Raw genomic sequence first — 15,265 nt, 5'->3', positions numbered from 1 at the left:
TCTCATGTTCCCAAGGCGAAGGTCTTAAATACGAACCCAGTCTTGTAGCCACAATGCTGATGCCTCATCATTCAGCCATGTGATCACCAGACCCTGTGCAAGGGAGTTCCAGCATCTGTGTATGTGCCTGGCATTACCTGACCCTACAGAGACCAAATCCGCCCATCACCATAAGGTAGCCTCAGTAGTCCTGGATCTGGGGCAGCTATCCATGTGATTATGCACACTTCGGCATAGTTATCAGTGTCAAAAATCACATAGAAAGTCACATATTTACAGTCAGATCAAAATTCTGAGCCACGAGGCATCACGTAGGACAACATGGTCAACAACCAGAACTGAGGGCATTTGATAACATCATCGCCATGAGCACCAGAGATCCTCAAATTCTGTGAGTGACACATTCCAACATCATTGACAAACAAGAACTCAGAGAGCACTTGGTTTTTAACCAGGTGTCCAACACCCTTATTGAAATGCTCATAGACACCTGGCTTAGATGGCATCAGCACTCAACCTATGCATCCATCATTGGCCCCATTGTGGAGGGCCAATGACGGAAAACCAATAATTTAATGAATACATACACATGGTATAGAAAAGGAAGACTGGAAGGAAAATATATGATTAGTAAGTTACAATTTTTAAATGGTTAAGATTTCCGTGTTTTCAAATCTATAACAGGTCATCTTTACACCAAAGGATTTGTGAATAAATACCAAAAATGTATTGCCTAGAATTGAATACAGTCCACCAACAAGGTTACTTCTAATCAATTGGAAATTCCTTTAGAATATATGATAAATGTAGTGTCAGTAAATGTGGATAAGTGGAGGCTGAATTGGTCTGGAAGATGTCAAGAAAATATAGGCAATTTAGATGAGATACTGAATAAGCAGTAGAAGTGATGGGACCCTGGGAATGAATGATAGCGTGTATTTTAGTAGCATTCGTAGATGAACTATGGCCGAGGGCTTGAGATTGCCATTAGCTATAAATCTAAGCCTGATTTTTGTTTCTTTTCTGCTACTCTGTTTGCCGTTCTCTTTTCATCACAGAACATGGCCACTCAGCAGGTCACACCATGCTTATTAAACCACCAACTCTACATGCTCTAGCATCTTGTCCAAGGCCAGAATACTCCCTGAATAATTCATGAATAACACACCAATGTGCTGAGAGTTCCTTTGTGTCCTCCCAGCTCCCCAGGATCAGCTAATGGTGGCACTTCCAAGAGACCAGGAGGAGGAGACCCCACCTAATGACAAGGTGAGGTAGCAGTTGTCTAAGGTTGGGAGGTTGCTTTTTTGGTTGCTTTCTTTTTCAATTAATTTCAGGCAAGGATGTCTACTCATGTATATTATATACAATATATACCCTTTCCTTGGGGCAGACAGTGTTGAGTGGGAGCCTCTTCCAAATGAGGCATGACAACACAGCATCTACAAATGGTCACAGCAGGTTATAAACTATATTGTAGGGGGCCTTTCACTGAACTGCAATTTTTTTCCTTGGATTAAGTATTTTATAGTCACCAAACAAAATGGGCCTGAGAGGTACATGTCTAGGAAAAGCTTCTGAATTCCAGACATGTCTGCTATGCCTTTATCTTCACCACTGTTTCCATGTGTTATTCTAATTGTGCCAAGCAAGCAAAATTCCTGTTCAAGTAGGACACAGTATGATCTGATCCTTATAGGGTTTTCTCTGATTGCAGGTGGTGCCAGGAACAAGTGAAAATGGTATGTTATCTAGAATTACCGACTTGTGGAAAAATCTGGATGAAAAGACAACCAAGGCATTGTTAGTAGGTTTGCCTGGAGAATGATCATGGTTCCAGCTCCTGGTAGGAATGAGGACTGGGGATGTGGTTAATAAAAAAGATTTTCCAGGGAAAGGACTATGGGCATGCTCTACAGTCCTGAAAGGAGCTGTGTTCCCTTTACGTGGCATGGATTTGTGAGTTTGGGGGTAAGGGAGCATGTAAGTGTGAGTCTATGTGGAGTAACTGTGAATGCGGTTCGGGGGAAAAGGGAGTTAGTGTGTGTATCCCCAAGAGATCATTTCAACTTAGACTGGACAACTGCCATTGTGAACTTTCTCAAAAATAATCCAGTGAGCCCTGACACATTGCATACACTAACTCATAAACACCCTGATGTACTGACACTTACTCTGTATCCTCCTAGCAATCCCTGAGGGCCTGTTACAGGAGCCTACTAGTGACAGGGCAGATAAGGAGGTTCCATCTAATTCCAAGGTAAGGTCTCTTTTCTTTGACATAAAATCCGTTGTTTCTTTTTATTCAAATGAGTTCAGAAATAAATTTGACCAGGTAATTACGGAAATATATATGATTTCTGAGGTTGGAGGATGTTTATCGGGAGCCTATTACTAACAGATCCCTGATTCAAGAGGACAGCAGCAGGGAGTCAACTGTATGACATGGGGCCTTTTCCACAACAGCAGGTTTTCCTCCTTGGATTAAGCATTTTTTAATTCCCAAGCAAAATAGATCATCCAGGAAATGCTTGTGCCTTCCCACACGTCTGCTAGAATTACTTATGAGGTCGTTGACTCAACCACTGCTTCTCATCTGCTTTTCTAAAGGCTCCAAGAGAGCAAAAGACTTGTGCAAATACGACATAGTATGATCTGATCCTCAGTGTTTTCTCTAATTGCAGGTGGACTCAGAAGTAAGTGAAAACAGTACTTATTTTAGAATCATTTGAGAAAAATCTAGATGATTAAAAAACCAGTGCTTTTCTGCTTGCCTTCGGCTGGAGAGACACTGAGATTCTAGCTTCCAGGTGGGAATGAGGATGGGGGATGTGATTATGTTCTCGGTAAAGAAAAACGGCCACGTTCTACAGTCCTTCTAAGCAGCTGTGTCCCTTTAAGTGGTGAGCGTTGGTGTGTACAGGGGTTGGGAAGTGTCTATGTGTGAGTCTATGTGGTGTGATTATGAAGGTGGAGATGGGGGTATATGTGTTTCTCCAGAAGCTATTTCCCACCTTTCTAAGACAATTGCCAGAATCAACATCTCAAAAAATATTCCATTGCCACTGCATACTTTACATATATTCAATGATTTTGCCCTCAATACTACCATCCCTAGGGCTGTGTTTACTATTCCCATCTGTAGAGATGATTAGCCTAACATTTCAAACTCCTAAGTGTAGGAGCCTATTTGGGAAACCAGGTGTGTGACCCCATGGCTGATGCCCTGAGCTGCTATCTACACTCATCACTCAGCCATGGGATCACTACACTGTGCAAAGGAGAATGACCATCTGTTTGCATTCCAGGAAGTATCCAGACTGCAGAGTCCCCAATCCATGCTCTTCATTGTAAGTAGCCTCACTGGTCTCATGACACAAGATGTTACAGGTTCCTTTTACTGCAGACTGTGGCCTTGACATAGGATGAAATGCACAGAGAAAGCCCACATTCTTGTGGTCAGCTCGGACTCTGAGATTTGTGAGGTACCACTTAGCACAACCAGGTTTACCTTAGTAAAACCTCCACACCGTGCCCCAAATAGATAAGCATCCAGGATATATTTTAATACTATATCAAATAGCATATTTGATAACATCACCATGAGCCCCAGAAACATTCAAATCCTAGTAGCTTGACAACTAAGGGACAGTGACCACAAGAACTCAAGTTATTACATGGGTATTGGCCTAGTGTGCATTGTCCTTGTTTCAAACTTTACCTGTGCCTCCCCCTCAGTACTGAGCTCACCCTTGGTGACTGGAGAGTACAAACATGGACAGCCAACACATTCAATGAATGCACAAGCAAGATATAGAAAAGGAAGACTGGAAGGAAAAATATTAAATGATTTATAGTGGTCGATTTTTCAATAGTAGGATTTTCCGTATCTTCAAATATTCTTTAATTGAAAACGGATTAAGGAATAAATAAAATAGCAAGTTTGGCCTAGAATTGAATCCAGTACCATAATAAAAGATAAGTAAAAACATCTTTAGAACAATTACTCTATTATAAACTTTGGAAAGATAAAAAAATGCTAGGTAAAAGCAACAGCAAAATCCAATAAAACAAATGCTGTGCCAGCATATGCAGAGAAGTGGGGCATGAGATGGTCTCAGAACATGTCAAGGAGATAGTGGCATTTTAGCTGGGCCTCAAAATGGGCAGGAGGAGCGATAATCTGGCATTGAAAAATAGCAAGTATTTTCATAGCATTTGTAGATTACTTCCCATTGCTTTGGGATGATCTTTAGCTACAAAGCCAAGGAATGCCTGACATTTTCCCCTTCTCCACTTTGCCATCCTCTTTCAATCTCACAGCAGCTCATTCTATGCTTCTTACACCTACCTCCATATTATTCTGACCTTGTCCCAATCAAGCAAAGTGCCCTGAGTTATCCAGGAGTAACACCCCCAATGTACTGTTACTCTGTGTCCTCCTAGCTCTTCCCAAGGGCGTGTTGAAGGAGCTTCTGCAGGCCACAGCAGTAGAGGAGGCCTCACATAATTCCAAGGTAAGGCTGCCTTTCTGTCTGGGATGGAACTGTTGTTTCCTTGGTTTCCTCCTTTTCCATCCAGTTCAGGTATGGAAATCTGACCATGTACATTATAGCTAATATACACAATTTCCTTGGTGGGGACAGTGTTCAATGGGAGTCTATTACTACCTGATCTGTGATTCAAGAGTGAAATTACAAACGGCAGAATCAGTTATATTTTATGGTAAGGGGTATTTTCCTTAGCAGCAATATTTTCTCCTTGACTTGAGAGATACATCATCCAGGAGAAGCTCATGCCTTTTCCACAAGATGTCGCTTCACCTGCTTTTAGGTTTCCTTGACTTGATCACTCATTCTCAAATGGTTTTCTAAAACCAACAAGAGGAAAAAGCTATCTGCAAGTGCTACACAGCAAGTTCTGCTCCTCACAGTATTTTCTTTTCTGTATCTACAGGTGGCCCCAAGAGTAAACAACAGTGGTAGGTATCCAGTATGACACCTTGCTGAGGAATAATCTAAATTGTAAGAAAGGTGGATCTTCCTTGCTGGCTTTAGTCTAGAGAGGCTCCTCCCCACTCCCACACCCCAATGGCAGCAGAAGGTGGAAAAAAGAACTGGGATGTAGTGAAGGAAACCAATATTTCAGGTAAGAACAATGGACATACTTCTTGAGTATTTGGGTTCCACTTAGGTGGCATGGGTTTCCTTACATGTGAGAGGTGTGTAGAGTCTATACATGATTGTGTGATGTGCATGTGTTTGAATGTTTGTAAAAAAATGTGATTTAAATTCTTGCTCCTGAGCACCACACAGCCAGGGCATGTGCAGCCCATTTTAGTTGTCACAATTTTTCAAAAGCCCAATAGCCTTTTGTGCTAGTTAGCTGTAGTAAGGACAACGTAGAGAGCAAATGTACATCCTCACAAAATGCTCTCCTGGGTAGCTGCCCCGAGTCTGGCACTGGGTCCATTCAGTGAACTCACCTAACACAGAGTGTGTCCACAACATTCAGAATTTCAGAGTGAAGATTGGGGGCGATAGTTGTGATGGTCCAGCTAAATGGGAAAGTGAGAAGTTGAGAAGGGATTCCTTCACCTCTTCTCATTTGCAAACTGTTTGGAATGTCTTGTTGAAGGCCTCTGACTTCACAGAGCCCAGGGGCTGAGATCAAAGGGGAAAAGCGTGGTGATCTTGGCTGGCCAACAAGGCCTCAAGTGGAGAGGGGAGGGATGGGTGTGCCACTCTAATAATTTTCCTGTGGGTGTTTGTGTCCTGGAAAGACTGGCTTGCAGATCGGCGATACGATTCCAGCAGTGAGGAAGATGACAATCCAGGTAGATAACAATACTCAAGGAAGGATCCAATGGGAAAAGGTTGCCAGGAGCTGTTGTATTACACTTGCTACTTTGTAGACCGAGCCAAGGGGTGAGAAATCTGAAAGTAGAGAAAATATATATGGATATCTGCTTTGTTCTTTTCTTATTTTAATTACATAATAGAGATATTAGGACCATGGGCTTTGAGTGTTCTACGTTTCCCATCATCTTTTCTTGCGCTGGTATTTAAGATAATCTTTCCCACAAGCTCTTCTCTTTTCATACCTTGACCACTGCCAAAGCTCAAAGCATTTGGTTTTCTAGGCTTACTGCACATGTTCCCATGTCCTGGAGAGGTGTGGCAGGAAACATACTTGAACAAACTTCTAGTCTCCATTTTTCACCAAAATATGAATCCCAGGATTAGGAATACAACTGGAATTTACTTCCAATTGACAGAAGTTTGTGTCTAGCTGGCCTCTCCGTATCTTCCATAGCCTGGCAGGTTTCTGGAGGAACTGTATGAAGGGGCTGCTGCCTTGCTTCACACACTGGCTCACACAGTCCCAAGGTCCTGGCCTCCTGTAATTGACCAGGCCCAGGACAGAGCCTCTGGGCAGCAGGGCCAGGGTGACATGGCTCCTTGCAAAACCCACAAAACCAGCCAGACAACTCTGCCATGACCCCATACTTCAACCATGCTCTTTCCTTTTGTCCTTCCTTCCTCAGTCCTGTCCAGATGCTCTTCCCTCTCGATCCTACCAAGGCATGATAAAACACTGAAGTTTCCATTGTCTTAAGAGGTCACACCACCTCTAAAACATGTACTGTCTGACTTGCAGACAAAGGGCATCTGAGCAAGTTACTTATCTCTAATCTCACGTTCATGCTCTCTAATGACCTAGGAAACCTATAGGGATGTTGTGAGGATGAAGTGTCCCCCATGAACGTAAGGTCATATCAGGCACAGGACAATCACTTGGTTTGTGGGGTTGGTGGTCACTCCCTTCCACAAGACCCGATTCAACTCTCTGAGGCCTCTGACAATTGCTCCCTGTGAAGGGATGAATTGGATGATTGATCAACTGATTAACTGGAGAGCGGGACAGTACACTCTTGATTGTTCCTCTAATGATCTCATATTGGAGAACAATGTGATTGGTGGTGGTGGAAAAACAGAAAGGAAATGGGCAGTACTTAGGAGAGAAAGAAGAGTCAAGGTGGTATGGAGGGAGGGAAAGAGGGAAGAAAGGTTCCGTCATGCACAGAAAGATAGGGAGATTGTGTCTGCCGTCTTAGAAGAAAAGGAGGACACAGACATTTCTCCCTGACCACAGTTACAGTATCTGAGGGTCGGAAAACGGACCTTGGAGAGCCTAGACCCACTCCCTCATGGCAGAGGTGAACGAATCGAGGCCCTGTGAGACAAGTATAGTGATGAAGAAAGAACTGCGTCCTGGGATCAGATCACACTCCAACACGAACAGCAGGGATTCAAGTTCTTCCCCAGTCTCTAACTCAACTCTTTCCTTTTCCAAGGCCACCCATCACAGTTACTGCCCTTGTCCACTCTGAGGCTTTCTTTTCGGATTTGGAAGATTCCAATAGAGAAAACGACGATTTCCATGTAATTTATTTCCCTTTTCTGTCTCTTTTGTAATCACTCTATCTGGAAGCTTCTCTTTGTACCTCTTCCCTAGTCCATCTAGAAGGTCATGGTCTCATCAAAAGTTGAGGTAATGCGAATGACAATGTTTATAAAAACTTTATCCACCATCTTCACCTACTTTTCTAGCACTGCCTTGATTTACAAACCTATTGTGTACCATGAACATTCTTGTGTAACCCTGAATGGCTCAGGAAGAAAGCTGCACTGGAAATCCGATACTCTGGGCCAAACCCTGGCAGAGGCGACACCTGTATAGTTGGTTCTGGCCTGGACTCTCCCTTCACAAATATGTTACTACACATGGTGGCTATGGACATGCAAGTATGCTCTCTTTCCTACAGCTCTCCACCTTGGTTAAGGTAAAGGAGTCTCCTTTGATAAATAATCCATTAATGGAAGGAAACCAGATTGTAAAAAAATGACAAAAACAAGAAGAGGAAATGTGAGTGTGGAGTGGGTAGATTGAAGAGGGGAAGGGAAACAAGTTCACATTTACTCTGTTGCTTCTTAACTTTCTTTTTGGCACTTCAGGAAAATCAGTGTTAATGAGGAGCTCAATGGGGTGGCCACCATTGAGCATGAACATGGAGACAGGGACAAGAAATGGTTGGTCAAAACAAGTGAAGACAAGTGAAGGATGTTCTGAGAATCTCTCTCCAGGAACCAGAAACCCATTCTATATTAGCCCCTAAGCCTACACGGCCATGCCCTGCAATGGCTCCTTACTTTGGAGGAGAGAGCTTTAGTATTTCTATGGCCACCAAGTGCCATTCACATTGCAGTCTTTGGAAGAGTGTCCTTGGATTTCTTCCATATCTCAGTCCTGCAGGATTGAACCTTGCCCCCAATCCCCTTGAGGTCAACAGGGAGTTTCATCAGTTAAGTACTGAGAGGAATGAAGGATGTAGGGTGGCCCTGACTGCCTCAGATTAGGTTCTCCTGGGCAAAGGGTAACTTAGACTATCTTAGCTTGCCAGGACTAGTCTAAAAAACACTGCTGACTCATTGGATTAACAAAAGGAATTTACTATCTCTCAGTTTGGGAGGCTAGAAGTCCAAAATCAAGGTGTCAACAGGATCATGCTTTCTCTGCTGGCAGCTTGCTGACAATCCATAACTCAATCTCTGACTCTGTCATCTGGCCATCTGTCTTCTTCTGCCTCCAACTCCTGCATGTGTCCAAATTTCCTCTTATTATAAGGACACCAGTCATATTGGATTAAGGTCCACCTGATTCAGGTCGGCCTCATCCTCATTAATAGGATGTTTGATAATGCTATTTTTAAATGAGTTCACATGGATAGGACTGGAGGTTAGGACTTGAACACATCTTTGTGAGGGACGTGATTCAATGCATACTAAGGACAGAGGCACTTCGGGTACTCTTTGAGTTATCCAGGGTAGCTCTCTTGGCCCGGTTTTCTATCTCAGTGGCCCCATAGGAGGCTTGATTAGGAGTTCCCCAGCACTGGTTGCCATCAACCTTCATGAAGCCCAAGCCAGGGCCAAGATCACCTCATGGCACCTTTGGCCAAGAAGAGGTTTTACACACACAAGATCTGAAGGCAATTTTAATGCAGTCATCACCTGGGATGAGTAAAAGGGGTCAGGATTATTAGTTACTTATGATCTTTTTATTTGCTACTTTCAAAATCAATTACAATGAACATAACTGCTTTCATTATATTTTAGATAGGAGGTCTTTTTAACCTTTATACTCCAGAATATAGTAAAGTAAGAATTTTTTTTATTATCAAGCTTAATGATTTTTTTTTTTTAATTTAAAGGCACAGGCAAAGTTTGATAGTGGCTTTAGAAAGAAAAATGATTAGTAGACAGGAAAAGGGAAGAGCCCCAGGAAGCTGTCCGTTTTAATGAGGACATGTCATGAGTAGACTGTGTTGAAGGGAGGGGTGGAGGGGCAGGGTCACCACTTCCACCCTGTTCCTTCACACTCCTGCTCATCACACGGCCCAAGTATGTGGCATCTGCCTTTCATCCCAGACTCTAGAGCTCTCCCCTTTTGTCTGCATCAGTTTCACTCTTCAGGAGAAAGTTACCCTAAGGCAGCCCAGCCAAGCAGCATTTACAGCCAGTCTATGCAAAAGACAACCCCCTCAGCCCAGAGCAGCAAAGGGGCCTCCATGCAGTGGATCTGACCCTTGGGCATGTCAGGTCGCCTCCCCAGAGTCAGAGCTGCCTACTGGGTCCTGCAACCCACCCCAGCGAGCCTCCTCCTCCATCCATCTCTGTGCCTCCCCAGTGATTCCAGAACCTGTGTTTGTATTGCAGATTCTACCACTGAAAACGGCAACGATGGCGAGCTGTAGGCCTCAGTCTGAGTCTCAAAGGATCTGGAGATCATATGTTGGTTGGAGGTTGAAATCAGACATGATCTGAAAGAAACAGAGCCACCTCATGTTCATCCCCAATATCCCATTCCCTTACTCAACCAATTTAATAACAGTTCTGTTTTTAATTGTAAAAATTTAGAGTTAATTTTAGAAGTTTAATATTTAATGTTGGATTTTATTATAGTAAACAATATTATATTATACTAGTAGTTATTTTTAATATTTTTTGATGAAATAAACACATACATAGACACTCACCATGAACAAAGTTAGATCTTAATGATTATAAGGCAGTGACCCAGTGGCTACACCAAGGTTATTCCCTCTCTCACAGAACCCTCATTTCCTCTTTGTTCAACAAATGACTTCAAATTTAGTACTTAGAATCTGTCCTTAACCCTAATCTTTCTAGACATTTTGTTTACTAACCTCTGTTCACTCATCTGGAAGGGATATTGAGAACAATAGTGAACAAGGTTTAAGTGCATAACTTGGATTTCAGTGCCTGTTTTTCTTACAAGTCAGTTTTATCGAGTATAAAAGGCATGACTTGCAGTTTCTTTACACAAATATATTACTTCATTTTTTATCTGGCAGAAAGCATTATTCTCAAAAACACTGATGAGCTTCTAATGTTATTTCCATTAGGCCCCTAGGTTTTTCTAAATGCACAAAGGACTTTTCTGTTACTTTAAAAGCCAGTACTTTTTTTTTTTTTAATCATCATTTTATTGAGATATATTCACATACCACGCAGTCATACAAAACAAATCGTACTTTCGATTGTTTACAGTACCATTACATAGTTGTACATTCATCACCTAAATCAATCCCTGACACCTTCATTAGCACACACACAAAAATAACAAGAATAATAATTAGAGTGAAAAAGAGCAATTGAAGTAAAAAAGAACACTGGGTACCTTTGTCTGTCTGTTTCCTTCCCCTATTTTTCTACTCATCCATCCCTAAACTAGACAAAGTGGAGTGTGGTCCTTATGAAAAGCCAGTACTTTTATTAGAATATTCCATGAGATTATTCATTGTGAATCAATGCTCAATGCCCATTTTAAATATGTGGCTTAAAGTACTTTATCCAGAAAAAATAAATGAATTATAATTTATAACATTTTTCTCATATCTCTGCTTTGGGATTTTCTTTTAGAAACTTCAGTGATTCATATATTGGATGTTCTAGGCCTATCTTCAACTGCTGGCATTTCTTCTCAATCTTTTATAAACTGTGTTTGATATCTTTAATATTGTTCCCTTTTCCACCTTCTGTTTCCTGAAGGTATTATCTTCCCCCGCTTAGGTTTTGTTTTTTTTTAATGCAATTTTGAGATATAATCACATAACATACAATCATTCAAAGTGTACAATCAGTTCACAGTATCATCATATAGTTGTGCATTCATCAACACAATCAAACTTTGAACATTTTCATTACCCAAAAAATAAAGATTAAAATAAAAAAGAACATCCAAAACATTCCATTCCCCTCCTCCCCCCATTGTTCATTTACTTTTTTAAATACAGTTTAATTGAGCTATATTCACACACCCTACAGTCATCCACAGCGTACAATTATTCACAGTACATCATACATTTGTGCGTTCATCACCAGAATCAATTTTTGAACCTTTTCCTTACTCCAAAATAAAAACAAAAGCAAAAAAGAACACCTAAATCTTTCCATCCCCTCCATCCCACGCTATTTTTCATCTAATTTTTGTCCCCATTTTTCCCACTCATCTGTCCACACACTGGATAAAGGGAGTGTGAGCCAAAAGGTTTTCACAATCGCACAGTCACACTGTGCAGTCTACATAGTTAAACAATCATCTTCAAGAATCAAGGTCACTGGGTTGCAGTTCGACAGCTTCAGGTATTTCCCTCTAGTCATTCCAACACACTAAAAACTAAAAAGTGATATCTATATAGAGCATAAGAACAACCTCCAGAGTGACCTCTTGACTCCATTTGAAATCTCTCAGCCACTGGAACCTTATTTTGTTTCACCTTTCTTCCCCCTTTTGGTCAAGAAGATCCTCTCAATCCAGTGCTGGGTCCAGGCTCATCTCCAGGAGTCATTTCCTGCATTGCCAGGGGGATTTACACCCCTGGGTGCCATGTCCCATGCACACCTGCTGATTGGGCTTAGAGAAGGGGCCACATCTGAGCAACAAAGAGGCTCTCTGAGGGGGACTCCTAGGCACAATTATAAGCAGGCTTAGCCTCTCCCTTGCAGCAACTAGCTTCACAAGGGAAAGCCCTCAGATCAAGGGCTCGCCCACTCAGTTGGCAGTCCTCAATGTCTGCAGGAAAATCAGCAATAACCCAGGTGGGGAAGTCCAACATTTCCACATTTCTCCCAAGTTCCTCAGGGGGCCCTGCAAATACACTTTTACTCTCTGCCCATATCACTCTGGGATATATCAGGATTTCACCGCAGCCTGTTGATCGTACAAATTAAATTATCTAGTGTGCTACAGAAAATATAGATCCTTCACCAAATAAACATCTCCCTTGGTCTCATAGAAAAGTTGTAGTTTTAAAACCCAGTCAGTAACGTCCTTTACCCTTGGCCCAATTTGTCTTAAGTCTTAACCAGATCCTCTTCGTTCATACCTCTAATTGAAGTCTGAATTCTTTTTCAGTTCTTTCAACAGTTGATATATGGGGTAGTACTGACATTGATAGCTGCCAAGCTCTAGCTCCAAGTCTCAGATGTCATACAGATCTACCCAAAGTTCCAGAGACCAACCAGGTTACACACAAGGAGTTCAGCATCTCAGGATTTAGAGAAAACCATTACAATTCAGGAAAAGATGTGACTGCTGTAAGAGCTTATCCTCTGATAAGCTGTGCCCTAACATTCGTTCTCAGAGTTTACAGATTATCATTAGTCCATATTATGAAGCATTATAATGTTTGTCCTCTCGTTTCTGGCATGCTTCACTCAAAATGCTGTACTCAAGATTCACTGACTTAGTTGCGTGTCTCACAGCTTCATTCCTTCTTATAGCCACTCAATATTCTATTGGATGCATACACCACAGTTCACCATTCTGTTCATCAATGTATCTTAGGCCACCTCCATCCACTGCAAATAGTGAATACCGCTGCCATATATACTGGTGCATAAATGTCCATTTATGTCCCTGCTCTCCGATCTGAAGGCATTATCTTGTCACTGTGTTTCTTCTAGTTTACGTTTCATTTATCAAGTGATTTCCCCTGTTGTTTTTTTTCCCTTTTTTAAATTTTTTTCTGAGCTCGGACCCTCAAATTTTAAGGTTTCCTTATCTGGTTTATGGCACACTTTTGTATCTTGTTTCATATTCTTAATGCTTTTACCTTATGTTTGAAAATGTTCATTACAGTATATACAACAGAGCAAGATAAAAAGCATTAATTTATTTGTAATGGTGTTATGCTACACTTATTCCTTTTTCCTCTATTTATTACTGTATGAGAATTGGCATGAATATTTTTCCTATACATCATTTTATATGAAATTTTTTCTTGGTATTGTAGATGGTTGAAAGACTTGCCTTCACAGTAATAACAATGAATGTGAATGGATTAAACTCCCCAATCAAAAGAAAAAGCACTCCCACTCCTGGTATATATCCACGTGGCCTGAATGAGGCATGAATGCTATGTCCACCAGAGGCCTGTAAAGACCCATTCACAGCAGTGTCGTTCGGAGGACCCCCTCCTGGGAAACAATACACTATATAAAATGAAAAGGATAAACTTATTGTGCTATATCCTTACAGTGCTATATACTTACATGACATTCCAAATAACAAACTTTTGATTCTCCCACAGGAATGCACTGGTGAAAACACAGTAATTGTTTTCTTAACTGCTCAGTGAACAGTCAGCCTTTGACAGATCTCCAGGATCTGCCTCTCCAGTAACAATTGCTAAATTTTTGCATATCCTTCAAGATTCATTAATTGAACATTATTTTAGCATTGACACTGCACCACCATTTTCTAAGGGCTTTCCCTGTATTTTCTCATTTATTCTTCATTTATATGTTACTATTCGGAGGAAGCACCAGGGAGTGAAGTTCTCTGCTTTATTCCAAGTGTTGCCTAAAAATGGGGAATGTGAACTGTGTTCATAACAGAGTCTTTTGAATGGTACTCCTCCAATGGAAGAAGATATAAGAAACATTTTTCTTACATGTTTCCTAATCCTTCTTCATTGTTCTTCCAAGTGCATTCAAAAGTATGACGTGTTTTCTACTGTTGTTCTTCTCAATCTATATTCTTATTTTTCTATCAAACTGGGGCTATTAAAAATTCTACCTTTAGGACATGAGAGTACGATCTGTTTCCCAGCCCCTTACGCAAAAACTCTCCTCATTTGGGTAAGCAGATAATATGGCATCATTTATATTAGGTAGTTATGTACCTCATCAACATCCTATATGATTTATTAGCTGAAAATTGGGGGTGAATCAGCAGTGATGGACATTTGTAGGGCAGCATCCCATTACCACGAAGGGTACTGTATTTGTTTTCTAGAACTGCCATATGAAGTATCAAAATCTTGGCCACTTAAAAAATAACATAAAGAAAAATATCCAGAAATGTATTCTCTTAGAGTTCTGGAGCTTAGGGGACTGAAGTCAAGATGTCACAAGTCCAGACTCTCTCTGAAGGCTCTAGGGGAAGCGTTTTCCTTTGACTTTCCCTAGCTTCTGGGGGGGAATGGCAATCTTTGGTGACCCATGGCTTGTAGCTGCATGAGTCCAGTTTCTGTCTCCACCTTCACATGGCCTTCTCCCCTTTGGGTTTCTTTCTGTGTCCCTTCTGTTTTTATAAGGAACAGCAGTTATATGAGATTAGGGAACCTGGGAATCAAACACCTATTTCTCCATTAGTGAGCTGTTCTAGCTAAGAAAAGGTTTTATATTTCTGGAGAGGTCTAATTTTATTTCCTTTCCCCTACTGAGTTTCTGAAAACTTCATTATGAATGTTTTGATTTTTTCCATGATTTTTCCTCGTTATTGTTGTTTCCTTCTTCAAATTCAGTCAAAGGGATGGAACTTTGTGAGAAACACTTATTGAGTCATGTTTTATAAGAAAATTGTTTTTCAGTTGTTTCTGGCATTATTTGATAATTACCCATTTAATAAATGCTTAAATCTTGCTTTCAGTCATCCTGGAGCCTACTTTACAGGACCAAACCCTGATAAAATATCGGTCACGTTCATTCTTCTTCTCTCTCTGCTAAACAGTCCCCTCCCAACTACCTCTCCGTTTCCCCATGCGTTGCTGGTTGGAATATAAAATGGAGATATCCCTTCACAGCCCTGGAACCAACAGCTTCCTTGAGGGAATTCGGGATTCAGCGGGCTTGTGACAGCATCCACTCTTCCTACAAGGAAGCCTATGCTGTGC

Source organism: Choloepus didactylus, chromosome 23 (assembly GCF_015220235.1).
Source record: "Choloepus didactylus isolate mChoDid1 chromosome 23, mChoDid1.pri, whole genome shotgun sequence".
Classification (NCBI taxonomy): domain Eukaryota; kingdom Metazoa; phylum Chordata; class Mammalia; order Pilosa; family Megalonychidae; genus Choloepus; species Choloepus didactylus.
The sequence above is the reverse complement of the archived record's forward strand: the minus strand, read 5'-3'. Positions refer to the sequence as shown.